The 18,890-nt window shown below is 41.4% G+C and overlaps 1 non-coding gene across 1 annotated transcript; it reads left to right on the top strand.

The window, feature by feature from the left end:
- Positions 1 to 10,438: 10,438 nt before the first annotated feature.
- On the top strand, positions 10,439 to 10,541 carry LOC111752398 (U6 spliceosomal RNA). Its single transcript, XR_002787351.1, has one exon. It is a non-coding gene; the product is annotated as a U6 spliceosomal RNA (small nuclear RNA).
- Positions 10,542 to 18,890: the final 8,349 nt, after the last annotated feature.

Genomic DNA, 18,890 nt, shown 5'->3' with positions numbered 1-18,890 from the left:
CTATCATAAAATTGCACCATATGCTTAACCTCTCAGGATCTCAGTTTCTTCTCTATAAAAAATGGCAATGGAGTGGAGGTCTGAAGAAATGCCAAGCTCACACACGCCGTGGGGTTTAATCAAGGAGAAATGAGCATGTATGACATTCTTAACTAGGTTTGAACTGGAACCACTTAAAATGCATCACCATATACACAGTACATGAGCAATTATAATTCAAGGAGCCAAAAGTCATTTTCTTGTCTAGAACGTTGAGGTTTTTTTTTTTTCCCAATGATCCATGAGCAGAGATTCTGATTTAAGAATCTCCTTACTTTTTAACTAACTTCCTCTGAAGATAGAGCACTGTTTTTCATCCCCAGTCTGCAAGTCACTGAGACACCTCATTACACCTAGTCATGCAACTAAATTAAGTAGAGAAAAGAGTCTCCAAGCACAGACAGCAATTGATGGGAGGGATAATAGAATAGGAGACCAGAAAGACAGCTTTGGGTAGGGTAGGAGTTCCAGCATTTTCCAAATCTGTCAGCCTCACAATGTGCTGTTTCAGTAAGGGTTGAGTCATGGCTCCATTTCAATTCCTCCACAAAAGAAAATTGTACGTGACTGTAGACCATGAATACTCAATAGCAGCTAAATCTGCAAAAAGTAAGGGCCAGAGCTGTGAACTTTATCTGTAGTGTGGTAAAGAGCACCCCAATGTTTGAAAGCCAGGTGTGCGTTCTGTGAGTGTGTGTATGAGAGAGAGAGAAAGAGAGAAGGAGAACAGAGAAAGAAGGGGGGAGGGGGGACCAGGGCAGAGAGAGAAAAAGTAGAGCATAGAGAGACACAGAGAAATAGAAACAATTCTGATGACATTCTAGAGGGACACATCACTAATGATCTCTATATTATCCTGTGAATTCAGGACTCAGCAACAACAGTAATAATATTACTGCCAAAAATGTGGACAAACAGCTGGGCATTGGGTAGATATAATTATGAGACATTATGTATCAGTATACCCAACAAGGTGAATGCATCTTATTGATAAATAACGTAGACTGTAGACTCCACAGCCTGCAGAACTGCAGGGCAGTTAACTTTTCTTTTAAAAGAACAGTGCCTAATTCAGGCAAACTCAGTTAAGTACTTGAGTAAGGTTTCTCATTTCTATAACAATGCCGGGTGCAAAGTAGCTGCTCAATAATATTTGTTTCATGAATTCTGAAAGCGAAGGGAGGAATTAGGCTGATTCTCCCAGACCTGTAGGAACAAACATACCTAGGCAACATGCTTTGCATTTCCTCGCTTCTACATTCTTCCTCAGTGCTAAACTGAAATTCACCCCAAGGGCAGACTCGTTCTTCCCAAGCTGGGAGTGACCCCCTCCCTTAGCCCGTGTTAGTTAGATGAAGTAAAATGTGACAAAGGAGACCTCCAGGCCCTACATGAGTCTCAGGAATATCCCTGGGGGAAAGCCTTGAAGCTATTGAGAGCAAAATACCCTTCTTGGCCTTGGGGCCTCCACTGGGACCTCGAAGAAGAGCTTTTCCCTTGAACCCCTAAGCTTCTCTGAGAGCTTTTCTCTGTGTGCTCCTGACATCTGAAGGCCTGATCCGATGGAGAGAACAGACGAATCTCCACCAATTAACCTGATGTAACTGCTTTCCACTTACTGCCATATATGTATATATCATTCATACTCATATATATATATTTGCCAACTCCTAATTCGTTTGACTCTCAGCTGAAAAATTGAGAGATCCATATGAAACCAAAACCAAACCCACTGCCATCGAGTCGATTCCGACTCATAGCGACCCTACAGGACAGAGTAGAACTGACCCACGGAGCTTCCAAGGAGTGCCTGGTGGATTTGAACTGCCTACCTCTTGGTTAGCAGCTGTAGATCCATATGAGAAAGTTGAATACTCAATTTCAGGAAAAATACAGAGCATGAAATAGTTGATTATTGATTTGAGGTCTGGCTCTGTGACTTTTTCCATATTCTGCAAGAGTACAACCCAGTGCCATACAAGTATTAGCTGCCTAAGGCTCAGTTGTAGATGTAGAAGAGGATTAGGACCATGATGAGCATAAGAATAAACAAGCAGATGATAAATTAGGGAGGTCTTAGAAATGGTAGCAGGTTAACTGAAGAAAAGAAAGTTACAATGCTGTTCTAAAGGAAGGGCTTACTACGCATAAAAACAATGGAAATAGTCACCAAGAAGTATGACATTTGCCTACTTGAAAAATTAAAATTAAAAACATCACAACAAAATTAATAAACAGTAGATTAAGGGTTATGGAGAAACTAGGAAATGGATAGTAGTGAGGGTAATTGGTGTCACTGAATTGTACATGTAAAAACTGTTGAAATGGCAATTGTTTCATTTTATATGTATATATATACTTACCACAACTAAACCCCATGCATCTGTCAGATTGTCATACTGTGGTGGCTTACGTGTTGCTGTGATGTTGACAGCTATGCCACCAGTATTTCAAATACCAGCAGGGTCACTCATGACGGACAGGTTTCAGCAGAGCTTCAAGGCTAAGACAGACTAGGAAGAAGGAACTGGCCAATTGAGATATTTCCACAAATGGATGCAGCACTGAAGGTGCTCACTCATCCAGTAAATTTGGAAGAACTAATGGACCACAGCTACCACAGCCTCCACCAGACTGAGTCCAGCACAACTAGATGGTACCCAGCTACCACCACTGAGTGCTCTGACAGGGAATACAATAGAAGGTCCTGGACAGAGCTGGGGAAAAATGTAGAACAGAATTCAAACTTACAAAAAAAAACCCTACCAGGTTTACTGGTCTGAAAGGGACTGGAGAAACCCTGAGAGTATGGCCCCTGGACATCGTTTTTACTCAGTACTGAGGTCACTCCTGAGGTTCTTCCTTCAGCCAAAGATTAGACAGGTCCATGAAACAAACAATACACATAGCTTAACCATGTACATGAGACTAAATGGGCACACCTGGCCAGGTGAAAGGGAAGCTGGATGAATACAAATGGAGATCCCAAGGCAGAGAAGGGGAGAGTGTTGACACGTTATGGGGTTGGGAACCAATGTCACAAAACAAGACGTGTATTAATTGTTTAATGAGAAATTAATTTGCTCTGTAAGCCTTCCCTTAAAGCACAATAAAAGAAAAAAAAAGAAATTTGGAAGACAGCTTCCTGGCCAACCAGCTGAAAGAAATTCATATTTTTGCCCATTCCAAAGAAAGGTGATTCAACAGACTGTGGAAATTGTCGAACAATATCATGAATATCACATGCAAGTAAAATTTCGCTGAAGATCATTCAAAAGCAATTACAATATACATCGACAGGGACCTGCCAGAAATTCAAGCGGGATTCAGAGAGGCCACAGAAAGAGCGACATCATTGCTGATGGCAAATGAGTCCTGGCTGAAAGCAGAGGATACCAGAAAGATGTTTGTCTGTGTTTTATTGACTATGCAAAGGTGTTTGACTGTGTGGATCCTAACTAATTATGAATAACATTACTAAGAATGGGAATTGCAGAACACTTGATTGTGCTCACATAGAACCTGTACATAGACCAGGAGGAAATCATTTGAACAGAAAACTAGGATACTTCAGAAGGGTGTGCATCAGGGTAGGATCCTTTTGTCATACTCATTCAATCTGTATGCTGAGCAAATAATCTGAGAAGCTGGACTATATGAAGAAGAACAGGCATTTACTCATTAACAACCTGTGATATGCAGATGACACAACCTTGCTCACTGAAAGTGAAGAGGTCTTGAAGCACTTACTGACAAAGATCAAAGACCACAGTCTTCAGTATGGGTTGCACCTCAGCATAAGGAAAATGAAAATCCCCACAACCCAACCAATAAGCACATCATGATAAATGGAGAATAAATTGAAGTTGTAAAGCATTTAATTTTATTTGGACCCACAATCAACACCCATGGAAGCAAAAGTCAGAAGATTAAATGATGTATTGCACTGGGCAAATCTGCTGCAAAAGACCTCAAAGGTGTCACTTTGGGGACTTAAGTATGCCTGACACAAGCCATGGTATTTTCGGTTGCTTCATATGCACAGGAAACCTAAACAATGAATAAGGAAGACTGAAGAAGAATTGACCCCTTTGAATTATGATGCTGGTGAAGAATATTGAATATACCATGGACTGCCGGAAGAAAGAACAAATCTGTCTTGGAAGAAGTACAGCCAGAATGCTCCTAAAGGCAAGGATGGTGAGACTTCATCTCATGCACTTTGGACATGTTATCAAGAGGAATCATTCCCTGCAGAAGGGCATCGTTCTTGGTATAGTAGAGGGTCAGCAAAAAAGGGGAAGATCTTCAATGAGATGGACTGACACAGTGGCTACAACAGTGGGCTCAGGCATAACAATGACTGTGAGAATGTCACAGACCAGGCAGTGTTTCATTCTGTTGTACATGGGGTCACTATGAGTCAGAACTGACTGGATGGCACCTAACAACAACCACAACAATTATCCAATTATCCAATATCAATATCCTTAAGACATAAAGTGTGGTTACAAATCAATTTTTTAAAAATATTTGAGATGACCCTTGGTTGGAATCATGGACACTAAATTAGAAACAATCTCCATGGCCAGTTCCAGTACATGTCCTTAGTATTTTCACTTTTCCCCTGCCCAAAATGCCTTTCACACCTTCACCTCTCTCTTTATACCACCTACACCCCCTTTTCCTGCTTCACTCTCAAAGACTGTCTTTACCTCACATATTACAGAGGAAATCAAATGATTCAAAAGAAAGCTTTAGCTCTTTTCTTGTCATCATGTCTACAAACTCCCTGCCTGTGGCTCCATTAGTCTGCCTTCTCTCTTGTTCTATAGAAGAGATGAGTCAAAGGATGTGCTACAGAGGGTGGAGCCCCAGTTCCAATCCAGGGTCAAGTTTTCTATAGCCCTCTCAAGGACATGGCTCCTACAACTGAGTTTCCACTGCTGTAAAAGTCAACTCCCAAAACACAGAATCCAATGCTTTAGTAGTTTTTTTTTTTTTTTTTAATCCCTTTAACCACTACCTTCTAAAAACACTTAACTCTTATTTTTTAGGACATCGGTCTCTCCTGGTTCTCTTCCAACCTTTGTCTCAGGCCTCTTCCTACTCTACTTAACCTCTAAATATTGGAGCATCCAGAGCCAGGTCTTGGGGCCTCTCATCTATCTGCTTCTTCTCCCAGGTGATCTCATTCAGTCTCATGGATTTAAATGCTGTGTGCTGTCATTGTTGCTAGTTGCCATTGAGTCAGCTCTGGTTCATGGCAACTCCATGTACAATAGAACAAAATGTTACTCAGTCCTGCACCATCTTCACGGTCATTGGTATGCTCGAGTCCATTGTTGCCATCGCTGTGCATTTTGAGTACCTTTCAACCCTTTCAACAATATATCAGACAATGCTCTGTTGTGATCCACAGTGTTTTCATTAGTTAAGTTTTAGAAGGAGATCACCAAGCCTCTCTTCCAAATCTGTCTTAGTCTAGAAACTTTGCTGATACCCGTCCACCATAGGCAGCTCTGCTGGTATTTGAAATACCGGTGGCACAGGTTTCAGAATCATAGCAACATGCCACCATCACAATATGACAAACTGACAGATGGGTGGGGGGCAGACATGTTGGGGGCCATTGCTCAGCCTACCACAGGTACTATTATTTTTACTAGACTACACGGAAACCCTGGTGGCATAGTGGTTAAGTGCTACAGCTGCTAACCAAAGGGTTGGCAGTTTGAATCCGCCAGGTGCTCCTTGGAAACTCTACGGGGCAGTTCTACTCTGTCCTAGAGGGTCGCTATGAGTCAGAATCAACTTGATGGCGCTGGGTTTGGTTTTTGATTTTATGTCAAGTACAGCAGTAATACATTCTCACAACATTCTCTTCTGTTTTCATAGTTCTAACGACAACTGTATTAAATGTTTATTTTCTTAGTATTTCCCACCACTAAACGAAATTTCTGAAGACAGGAAAATGACCTGTCTACCTGTCTATTGTGTTCACCACCCTCTGGCACGTAACAGGCACTTCGTGACTATTTATTAGATGACCAATAGGTCCCCATTTTAAACACAAAGAAAGAGGTTAGAACAATTTGCTCAAGTTTGCACAGCTGGTAAATATCAAAGCAGGACCTTGAGCCCAAACCCCATGACCTCTATTCTGCCTTCCTCGGGCCGAAAACCAGTTTCCATCCAGTTGATTCCAACCACGGTGGCCCCATGTGTATCAGAGCAGATGTGTGCTGCGTGAGATTTTCAGTGGCTCAGCTTTCAGAAGTAGGTCACCAGGCCTTTCTTCTGGGTACCTCTGGGTGAACTCAAACCTTCAAACTTTTGGTTAGCAGCTGAGCATGTTTACCATTTACACCACTCAGGGACTCCTTGGGCTGAGTCTGACAATGTTCATTGAATGCCTTCCTAGTTCTGAAATCTTGACTCTCAAATCTCACAACTTTTCTTTATAAAGAAGCAAAAACAACCATCTTTTAGGAAGCAGTAGGTTTGTTTTTTTTTATGGTGATGGAAAATTCAGCAATGATTACGGGTGGTGGTTGCACAACGTGATTAATGTGATTTATATCACTAAATTGTACACCCGAAAGACGTGCATGCTGATGTCTCTGAGTGTGGAATGCTAGCTGAGGGGTTGAGTATTGATGGGAAAAAATAAACAGTTTGTGTAATATTTTCAAAAACCTGATTTGCCAAAAATATTGGCAAATATTGTGTTATACATATTTTTATAACAACTGAAAAACAACAAGTTTCTTCCTGTCTTATTTTGAACACAAACACTGTCAGGCAATACTTAACCATACAAGATAAGAGGTAGACTTAATGAGGATGCTGATAGAGATATCGCTGTCTATAAAATAACTACAACCATCCATCATTTAACTTTGTGATTCCCATCAAACCCTAGAACTGCAACAGCATGCCTGAAAACCTTGATAAAAATTCAGGTTAAGCCTTGTTTTTCGTTCTCAGAAGCTGGACTTTTTAATGTTTATTCCTGGAAACTTTAAAGCCAAACCACCCTTAAAACAGAATTGTAGTAACTTCAAAATCTGTTTTTTGCAAAGTACCACAGGTATTCTAAGCTAGGTAATGCAGAGAGAGGCCTATTGTGTGATGAGAAACAAAAGGTCACTAGTTCTTGGTGTCAAGTCTTGGATCAGCAACTAGGATTCTGGTTCTCTTCCTCTCTGTGATCCAGGCCTTACAGAAAGAAAACCCAACTACTATCAGGAGTGTCCCGGGGTGGCACAAATTGTTTGCGCTCTACTACTAGCTGAAAGGTTAGTGGTTTAAACTCATGGTCTCACAGAAGAAAGGCCTGGCAATCTGTTTCCATAAAGATCATATCCAAGAAAACCTTACGGAGTATAGTTATATTCTGTAACACACGGGATCACTACAAGTTGGAATTGACTCGACAGCAATGGCTTTGGTATGGTTCGATCAGGAGTGTGTAAGATCCGTTTGCCATGTGCACTGATGTCTCTGAGCATGGAATGCTAGCTGAGGGGTTGAGTATTGATGGGGAAAAAAGAAATAGTTCATGTAATATTTTCAAAAACTTGATTGTAGAGGACCTCACTACCATCAAGAAGAAAAGCTGGGAGCACAGCTCATCTTTTGGACCTAGGGTCTCTGCCCGGAGAACCTCCTAGACCCAGGAGGCTGAGAGAGCTGTAACATTGGAGACAGCATAAGATGATGGGAGACAGGCATGAGACGGAGCAGCTGCACTGGGGGCAGTGAAGCAACATGGCTTTGGTGGGCCTGCCGACCCATGGAGTGAGAGAGCTGAGCACCTTCGGGCAGGAGGCTGGCTGGTGGAGTGGGGTGCCTGCAGGCACTTGTTGGCAGAGCCAAAGAACTATAATACTTGCTTGAGCAGGGCAGAGGCGGGTAGCAGAGGTTCAGCCTGAGCTGGGGTCCAGAGGCAGAGGCTGGAGCAAAAGGCCTGCCTGCAGACAGCTGGCTTGGTTGGAAGATGTCTTGGTTGAGGAACTGTGTCCTGTCTCCTGAGTTGTATACTGTTACTTCCAAGTTGATCCTGTTCCTGAGTTGTAACCTGTTACTTCCCTAAAAAACCCGAAATCATGGGGAAAAAAAACACAACAAACTTGGTTGTAGTGTATGCTTCCTGTGGCAAAACCTTGGGACCTGGAGGTGCTAATACACATCTGCATTTTTTTCTCCCTGTGCTAGAAAGGAAAAAGGCCACTTCGTTACATTTTTAAAATAAGGAAAACACAGAAATAAAGTGCTGTCACACGTTTGGTTATATAAAATACTTGCACGTCTAAACAACAGTAATATAAAAAATGCAGTCCCTAGACAGCCAGGATTTGGGGACTGACTAGACAAAGAGAGGCCACTGGAGGAATATTTGGAGAAAGAAAGCCCCAGCGCAGATTGGAAGGGCTTCTAGAAAACACAGAGAATGCCACAGAAGAAAAGAGGGGAAGAAGAGGCATTGGAATTGGGGAAAAAATCTTATTCTTGCCTTTCTAAAATCGAAGGCAGTACTAAAGGGAGCCTCTAAAACTCTGAAAGCAAAGAAGGTAAGTTCCCAGGAGAAATGAGCCAACGTGAGACCGTGGGTTCCAGAGCCCAGGAAAGAGATAGGATTGCATCATTTTTATGACGTGGTTACTCAATGCCGCTCACGTGATTCAGCAGCCACTTTTCTTGTCCCCATTGCCAGGAAACGGAGCAAGTGGGTGAACTCAAAGGATGTTTAAGAGATGTTTCAACAGAACCTAGTGGTGGGTTGAATGTGGAGACATTTCAAGGATTACTCCTGGGTTTAAGGAATGAAAGATTATGCAGATGGAGGCACCATTTTTTTTAGATGGAGGTGATATCGCTTGGTTTGGGGAGATTTTGAAATTTTAAGTATAGGGTGACTATAAAACATTTGAATGTATAAAATCTAGAACTCAAAGAGATGCCTAAGCTTGAGATTAAAATTGGAGAATTGTCAACATTCAGTTGGTACTTCCATCACCTCTCTGCCAGTTGGATGTATCGTGGTGGCGTGTGGGTCACCATGATGCTGAAAGCTGTGCAACCCATTTGTAATTTCAAATACCAGCAAGATCACCCATGGTTGACAGGTTTCAGTGGAGCTGCTAGATTAACAGACTAAGAAGAAAGGCCTGGCAATCTATTTCTGAAAACCAGCCAATGAAATCCTTATGGATCACAATAGAATATTGTCCAAAATACTGCTGGAAGATCAGCTTCGTAGGTTGGAAGTCACTCAAAATGCACAGTGGTCACAACAACGGACTCAAAGATACTCAATGGTCATGGAAATAACTCAGGATCAGGCAACATTTTATTCCATTGTGCGTGGGTCACCATGGGTTGGAACTAACTAGATGGCAACTAACAAGAAGTGGTATTTATACATGTGGGAATGGATGGGGTAGTCCAGATAAACGGCATAAAAAAAAGGAAGACCCAGTTCCAAGTCCCAAGAAGCTCCAGTATTGAGAATCGAGATAGAGGGAATGAGACCACCAAAGCTGACTAAAGCATTCCCAAAAAGAAAATGTGGTGCCCCAAGAAGAGCAGAAAGTGTTTCTAGGAAAACTCAACAGGGTTTGAGTCCTGGCCCTACCACTTAGCGCTTTTGTATGCTTGGGGAAATTGCTTAACTTCTCTGAAATTCAAGATCACTTTTGAATTTGAAGAAGTATTACACACATAATCACAAGCCCCAGAATTAGCATTTCACAGTTCCCTGAGGCACCTATGAAAGCAAGAACAAGTTCCTTTTTTGATTTTATTAAAGGAACGTTTCTTGAAGTTTGAGGGAACTGATGAGACAAGTAATATATATCTATAGGTTTTATGCAATGATCACGAGAATTCTATTCCTGTTTTAAATTATTGGCATATTTGTGCAATAGAGAGGACAGGTTAATGCAGAGGTTGATTTATCTGTTCACACCTAAGATGAATATTTTGTCCGTTGATTCTCCTTACGTAGGTACTCGAGAAGTCTGGCTCAACTAATTTTGAAGAATTTGAAAATTTCTTTGTAAGGGCCAACTTGTCAACCAAGAGATATCACAAATGATTTTTCAAACAATTCTTTTTGAGGGAGAAAGTGTGATGAGTTTCTCTGTTACAGAGAAAATTAATCTAACTGTACCCATCTCCTGTTATTTAGATCAAAACATAATGATGAATTTATCTTACTTTCTAGATAGAGTCCCTAATTTTTTAAGTACAAATGATATTTGGAAAATAAATTTGTTTTCCAGTAAGAATATAAAATGTCCACTCTTTTAGGTTTGAGTGACTCTTAGCTTTAGCCTTGTTTTAGAATCCCTCTCTCTTTTATTACTTTAACAAAGTTGATAAAGAATTTTAAAAGCAAAACCGGCATGTGTACTACAATTAGAACGATACAGAGAAGATTAGCATGGCCACTGGGCAAGAATGACACCCAAATTTGTGAAGCATTCCATTTTTAAAAGAAACATAAAAAAGTACCACTTTGTCTCTCTATTGTCTATCAACTATAAAACCAAACCAAACCCACTGCCAACTCATAGCGACCCTATAGAACAGAGTAGAACTGCCTCATAGAGTTTCCAAGGAGTGGCTGGCGGATTTGAACTGCCAACCTCTGGGTTAGCAGCCATAGAACTTAACCACTATGCCACCAGGGTTTCTGATCATCTAGCTTTAATATATATCCATCATCATCCATCCAGCTACCTTCAAGCCAACTCCAATTCAAGGCAACCCCACATGTGTCAGAGTAGAGCTGTGATCCACAGGGTTTTCAGTGGCTGATTTTTCAAAAGCAAATTGTCAGGCCTTTCTTCCAAGGTTCCTCTGGGTGTGCTAGAACCTCCAACCTTTTGGTTAGCAGCCATGCACTTTAACCATATGCACCTCCCAGGGTATTCTTAATATGTATAGCTTCAACTTATTAATATGTGTGGCCTTGGACAATAGTGTGAGGAGCCAACAGTAGACAATAGATGCAGGTTATTTATTTATTTATTTTTTTGATTGACTTACTGAATGGCCTCCAGGAACTTAATTAAGTTTCTAGATCCCTTTTTTTTATATTGACTTTTATTGAGCTTCAAGTGAACGTTTACAAATCAAGTCAGTCTGTCACATATAAGTTAATATACATCTTACTCCTTACTCCCACTTGCTCTCCCCCTAATGAGTCAGCCCTTCCAGTCTCTCTTTTCGTGAAAACTTTGCCAGCCTCCAACTTTCTCTATCCTCCCATCCCCCCTCCAGACAGGAGATGCCAGCACAGTCTCAAGTGTCCACCTGATATAATTAGCTCACTCTTCATCAGCATCTCTCTCCCACCCACAGTCCAGTCCCTTTCATGTCTGATGAATTGTCTTCGGGGATGGTTCCCATCCTGTGCCAACAGAAGGTTTGGGGACCATGACCGCTGGGATTCCTCTAGTCACAGCCAGACCATTAAGTATGGTCTTTTTATGAGAATTTGGGGTCTGCATCCCACGATCTCCTGCTCCCGCAGGGGTTCTTTATTGTGCTCCCTGTGAGGGCAGTCATCGATTGTGGCTGGGCACCAACTAGTTCTTCTGGTCTCAGGATAATGTAGGTCTCTGGTTCATGTGGCCCTTTCTGTCTCTTGGGCTCTTAGTTGTCGTGTGACCTTGGTGTTCTTCATTCTCCTTTGCTCCGGGTGGGTTGAGACCAATTGATGCATCTCAGATGGCCGCTTGTTAGCATTTAAGACCCCAGACACCACATTTCAAAGTGGGATGCAGAATATTTTCATAATAGAATTATTTTGCCAATTGACTTAGAAGTCCCCTTAAACCATGGTTCCCAAACCCCCGCCCTTGCTCTGCTGACCTTTGAAGTATTCAGTTTATCCCGAAAACTTCTTTGCTTTTGGTCCAGTCCAGTCCAATTGAGCTGACCTTCCATGTATTGAGTGTTGCCCTTCCCTTCAGCAGGTTATTTTTTTTATACATAAAATTTCAGTTTTCACAATAGTTCTCATGTACCCAGGATGGTCTTTAGAAGCCACCCAAAAAGATAGTTAATCCTCACCAACCAAAACCCGTTGCCATAGACTCATATCGACCCCAGGGAGCAGCTGGTGGATTCAAACTGCCAACCTTTTGGCGAGCAGCCGAGCTATTAACCACTGCAGCACTAGGGCTCCAATCCTAACGGAGATGGCAACATTTTACTTTCTAATATTAATGAGATTCACCTGAGCATTATTAGTGGCATAGAAATGGCCTGATGCCATAACTCAGACCCAGGGTTCTACTAATTACAAACCAGTGAAGTAGATCAGAAATAGGAAAAAAAAAAAACCTGTTGCCATTGAATCAATTCTGACTCATAGTGACCCTTATAGAACAGAGTAGAACTGCCCCATAGGGTTTCCAAGGAGTGGCTGGTGGATTTGAACTGCTGTTCTTTTGGTTTTCTTTTGGTGCAATTAACCACTGCACCACCAGGACCCCGAGTTAGGAATAAAAAAAAAGCTATTCCTTAAATCAACCTTTCCTTTATACAGTTTCTCACTCGTTCGAACTTTGATTCGCTGGAAGACAGCAAAGGCCCAACCAATACAGGCAAGTAGGAAGAAGATCCACACAGAACAGCCAGGTTGCTGTCCAGACTCTGACCACTTCAGCAAGGAAGAATTTACTCCCCACTCTGTTGTTCGAATGAACTAAGTACAAAAAAAAAGAACTTCATAAAATTGAAACAAAACCACCTTCCTTCTAGATAGTAGTTCTCCACCACTCATCTGTCAGTTTGTTGTACTGTGGTGGCTTGCTTGTTGTTGTTATACAACAGGTATTTTCAAATACCAGCAGGGTCACCTATGGTGGACAGGTTTCAGCAGAGCTTCCATCCTAAGACAGACTAGAAAGAAAGGCTTGGCAATTTACTTCTGAAAATTAGCCAGTGATAACTGTATGGATCACAACAGAATATTGTTCTACATAGTACTGGAGGATGAGCTCCAGGCTGAAAGGTACTCACAGCACAGGACCAGGCAACATTTTATTCTGTTGTGCATGGGTCACCATGAGTCAGAGACAGCTCAGTGTCAACTAACAATTCTCTGAAATAATGGTGACTGTCATATGCTATAGTGTTGCTATGAGTTGGAATTGACTTGACAGCAACAGGTTTCATTTTGGTTTTATCACATGCCAGGCAGTTTAAATAACTGCTTTTTAAACCCTTCAAGGTAGACTCGATGGCAGCTTTAAATTAGTTTGTGTGGCAGTCATTATGCATCTTGTCCATAAACACAAGTGTTTGTCAAGTACCTTGCTGAAATTCAGTACCAAAATCACACCAGAATCTTCTAAGTATCCACTTCACACTAAGCTTATTAGCCAGATCACTATTAATTAAAGTGCATGTCAATTTTCAAGGTATTTCTTCCTGGCAAGATTCATTTTCTTATTTCTCTTATTCCAGAGCATGGGCTGAGTCACAATACACAAACCATTTTCACCTTAGGGAGAGCCACGTTCATAATGCAAGAAGCCTGCTTATTTTATGGATGGTGTCATGGATTGAATTGTGTCCCCCCAAAATATGTGTCAACTTGGTTAGGCCGTGATTCCCAGTATTGGGTGATTGTCCCCCATTTTGTCATTTGATGAGATTTTCCTATGTGTTGTAAATCCTATCACTATGATGGATTAGCCGCAGTTACATTGAAGAGAACTACAAGATTAAATAGTGTCTTAAGCCAATCTCTTTTGAGATATAAAAGACAGAAATGAACAGAGAGACAGGGGGACCTCATACTACCAAGAAAGCAGCACCGAGAGAAAGCACGTCCTTGGACCCAGGGTTCCTGCATGGAGAAGCTCCTAGACTAGGGGAAGATTGATGACTAGGACCTTCCTCCAGAGCTGACAAAGAAAACTTTCCCCTGGAGCTGGCACCCTGAATTCAGACTTCTAGCCTACTAGACTGTGAGAGAATAAATTTCTCTTTGTTAAAGCCATCCACTTGTGGTTTTCTGTTACAGCAGCACTAGATGACCAAGACAGATGGGAAAGATGAAATAGGGGGAAGTATAAATGACAAAGCATTTCAATAGCTGAGTCAACAATTCAAAGGCTCTTAATCAGAAGAATGTCATGGTAAGTTTTTTGTTTAGAAAGATGAATGATAGGGACAGAATTTACTGCTCTTAAATTTTCATGATCTTTTGGCTTAATCCAAAAGTCATAGTCCTGCAATAGTCAAAGGACTACACCATACTCTAATGAGAACCATAAAAATAGTCTTTTAAATAAATCGTCTGTTCACCTAATAAACATTTTTGGCAAGAAAATAACAATTACTTTACTTATGTACAGATGCCTAAAGAAAAGGGCTCAATTCTGGGACCGACCTCTCACACGTTAAAACCAACCTCAGTTAACTACAACGATGAAAATTATCTTGAAACACAGTTCATGGTTTCACTCTATATATTTGCAAATGATCAAAATAAACTAAATAATCCCCATGGGAGTTCTAATTGTGCATCAGCTCTAATAGACCAAGACCTCATCCTGACAGTAATTCCATGGAAGTCAGTTGGTTCATCCAATGGACTTTGATGCCAGCCCCAAAATTCCCCCTAGAAAATTCATCTCTGTAAGTCTTTCACCAGACATCTGTGCTTACACTGGGTAAGACAAAGTGTTTTGGACTCTATATGAAGATTACAAAGGGTGGAGGGGGAGCTACTCCTGTAAAAGAAAAAAGAAAACAAAGAATAAAAGCATTCCAAGAATTAGATACCATGTTACCAATCATTCAAGCAACTCCTGAGCTAACGTGCCATATGTCAGCCTCATGTACTCCAGAGCACATTGTCTGCAAACTCAGGGAGAGTGTTCTGTTCAGAGTGGACAGGAAACCCGTCGACAGTCTCCTCCATAGGATGTCTTGATAACATCAGCAAGCAGAGCACTGAGCACACGCCTCCTGGTCACATACACACCACAGAAGAAAAGTTAATAAAGGCGAAATTCTTCTGTGTTCTCAGTAACAAAAGGGCAAACCCAAGCAGAAGAACACTAAAGAGAACCTTCTTGGCGGCTGAATGCATGGATGACGGGCAAAAACAGCCTGTTATCACCGCTGTCAGGAGGAACCAAGTCACCATGGACCTTTACAATTTGCAGAGCATGGCACGTCCATCCTGCTACCCTCTCTCCCTGGCTGCTTCTTCACTAGTCTCTCCTGCAGTGCAAGCCCCCCTCTCCCCCTCTGCAAAAAAAATAAACCAAACCTGTTACCGAGGAGTCAATGCCAACTCACAGCGACCCCATGTGGTGCAGAGTAGAACTGCTCCACAGGGTTTTTTGGGCTGTAATCTTCATGGAAGCAGACTGGCAGTCCTTTCTCCTGCAGCACCGCTGCATGGGCTCAAACCACCAACCTTTAGGTTAGTAGTTGAGTGCAAACCTTTTGTGCCACCCAGTGATGCACACAGTGCAAAAGGGACCTGGGAAGAACAGACCTCTTGAGGGATAATTCCCATTCTTTCTTTACCTAACAAGTTCATAAAATAGGAAGTAGATGTATTAATCACTGCCAATGGCCAGAGAAATGCTTCAGCAGTGAAGAGCCAAAGGAGAAAAATAAAAAAGTAAAAACCTCTAAAAATTACAAAAATAAAATCACAACTGATTTTGAAGAATATGGAGCTATCTTATTCTTTTAAATGAAAGATATACCCGTTTTGCTGCCTGAAATGAAACAGAAAGAGATGTACCGTGAAGTCAGGCTTCTGGCTAATGGTGGCATCTCCTTTGAACCCCGCCACTCCCCCCAAAAAAGAACCTGCTGCTGTTGAGTAGATTCTAACTCAGTGACCCTGTGGGACAGAGTAGAACTGCCCCATAGGGTTTCCAAAGAGTGGCTGGTGCATTCGGACTGCCCACCTTTTGGTTAGCAGCCTAATGCTTAACCACTGCACCACTAGGGCTCTGTATTCCCTCACTTGTAGGCATTATTGTATTTTCATCTGCAAAACTATTATCCTTTATAGATACTAATGAATAGGCTAACACTTCAAGCTTGAAGAAAGAAAATTAGTTAAGATTTCTTGCTGAAGAATAACACCAAAAAAAAAAAAAACCCAAAGGGGCACTTACATTGTACTCATTTAAAGCGCTGGCTCACTCACCAAACTATTACTAGGAGTATTGCTCCTATAACTCTTTGGGGCTGGAGGGTTAAGAAATGGGGAAGGGGACATATGGCCCAAAGAGAACAGCCATGTCCTGATAGTGCAGTTTTTGTATCAGCACCATGGACAGTAACTATGCTCCTTCTAACACCTCCCCCACCCCACCCCAATATTAATTATGGTTATGCCTATGGGTAGAAAGGAAGCCCCTGGTTAGTTCAAACTGTTAACTCACTTGACTGATAGCCAAAAGTTGGAGGTTCGAATCCACCCAGAGGCATCTGGGAAGAAAGGCCTGGTGATGTACTGAAAAATTAGCCATTGAAAATCCTATGGGACACAGTTCTACTCAGACACACATGGAGTCAACACTAGTTGGAATCAACTCAAAGACAACTGTTTCATTTTGTTTGTGGCTAGAAATGCCTTGCATTCAACAAGTCTTATCAAAGGACTATTAGACCCTTCCCCTACTATTTCTAAACTTGTACTCTATAAATCAATTTATCTTACTATAACTTTGCCTGGCTTGTAAAGGTTGCTGTTACCTTTCCTTAATCCAGGGTTCTCATCTTCATTGTAAAGTCCTAGAACCTAACTACTAAGCTTAGTCAATGGTGGCCTGGAGGAAGAAAGTGGCTCTTATCATTTAAACTTATTCAGAGCTTATTTGTTCCAGAAAATCAGTGATATTATTGTAAGATAATTAAACTGAAAAATGATCAAGATTTATGTTGTTTTTAAGATGAAGTCTTTTAAATCAGTGTGTGAAGTAATACAAATGGATTGGTATCAATAAGTTTTAAAGCCAGGATGAGAGGATGGAAGTGGGAAACAGGACAGGAAGTGGATACAGTGGCCGTGTGTACTGGGTCAGGGCATGGCCTTACAAACCCTTATGTGGAGTTTGCACTCCTACTGCAGAAAACAGGGGGCTTTCCAGGGGTGTTATGAAGAATAGTGATACATTTGCATTTTATTTAGATCCCTCTGTTAATAGTGTAAAGAATGATTCAGATATTGGTAAGGCTAAAGGCAGAGTTTTAACTAGGTAATGATAATGAAAATAAAGAGAATAGAAAGGATTTAAGGAATATTTAGAAGATAGAACCAGTAGGTCCTAGTTATTGGTTGGGTACAAGAGGTTACTTCCTGGCTTGGGTGACTTTGAGGAGGGATTGGTTTTGGCCAGAGGATGGGGAAGGGCAGGGGAGAACAAATAATGGATTTGGTTGTTGATATGTTAAATTTGAATGGCCTTTTGAGTTCAAAATCTGTCCTGGCCCCCGGAGCCCAGTAGGTTTGGCTGCAGAAGGATTGGTTTTATGTCCTAAATTTCTGGTAAGTGCATAACTGTACTGTGCTTTCACACTCAGATTATAAGGTTAATATATTCTCATATCCAACTTTGTCTCCCTTAGAGGTGTTTGTTTGCCACTCAATTCTAGTGCCATCACCAAAAGCTCAACTGGTTTAGGTAGAGAGATTGAACAATTTGTTTTTTAACATCTTGTAGCTTCTTATCAACTTCGAGCAAAGAGGAAATCTTAGGTGTTCCTGCCTCTGTTACAAGAGCTTTCTCCACAAGACTTGAGATGAAGAGAAAGACTGAGGGTGCTGGGCTTCCTGTAGCTACTAAATTATTGACAGCATTTAAAGCCACATTTTTCTTGACACAGTCTACATGCATGCTGTGACTTGTCAGATTATTTGCTTGCTTCTGAATGTCAGAGATTAACACCCCTGACAGGGTCTGGTGCCTTCCTGGGGAGGATTTAATAGCTTAAAATGGCAACCCACCCATTATGGGATTTAGATGTGACAATCATGTGTTGTCCTGGAAGTCCCTACCCAGGGAATGGATACCTAAGACTCGGATTGGGTCAAGGTCGGCGTGACAAGACAGGCGGCTGTAGAGGTGGAGATCAGGCTTCCTGATATTTTATGTTCTCACCCTTCTCATTTCCACAAATTGGTATGGGCTGGTAGGGGGGTGGGTAATGGGGATTAATAAGTAGGTGTAGACCACCTTGATTTGTAGATGTTTCCTAATTCCTTAAAATGAGAGCAAAGGAAATATAAAAAGCTTTTCATAAAATTTACTGTTAGAAGATACCATGGAAACCATCCAATTCAGCAGCTTTATTAATTCCGTAAAGTGATGGAAACTGACCCAGAAGCACAAAATGAAGGTAGTTACAAAGCTGGAATAAGAATCCGACCCCTTGATTTACAGAGCAGAACTCTTCCTGCTGTATCGCACTCCCTCCCATCATTCCTGTCACTGGGATTTGGATACAGGGAGCCACAGTAAGCGGATTTCATTTGGTTCTTATGACAAACAATTGTACTCCATCTTAAGGAAGCTCATTGCAATGAATCCTTAGTTTAGGGAACTCTTAGATATTAACTCAGTCTTTTTTAAATTTTTAAAAATATCGCTTTTGCGGATAACAGTGGATATGCCTCATTAAAATTTTCCCCCTTGGTCATTTGATATGTAAATCTAATTCCTATTTAATTGTAACACATACTTTCAAGCCTTCTCGTTGGATCTAAGATCCTATTCTCCATAGAACGCTTATCAGTTTATAAAGCACGTGGAGCCCTGGTGGCATAGTAGTTAAGAGCTCGGCTGCTA

This window comes from Loxodonta africana, chromosome 1, assembly GCF_030014295.1.
Source record: "Loxodonta africana isolate mLoxAfr1 chromosome 1, mLoxAfr1.hap2, whole genome shotgun sequence".
In the NCBI taxonomy this organism is placed as follows: domain Eukaryota; kingdom Metazoa; phylum Chordata; class Mammalia; order Proboscidea; family Elephantidae; genus Loxodonta; species Loxodonta africana.
This window is presented reverse-complemented; position numbering and strand designations above follow the sequence as displayed.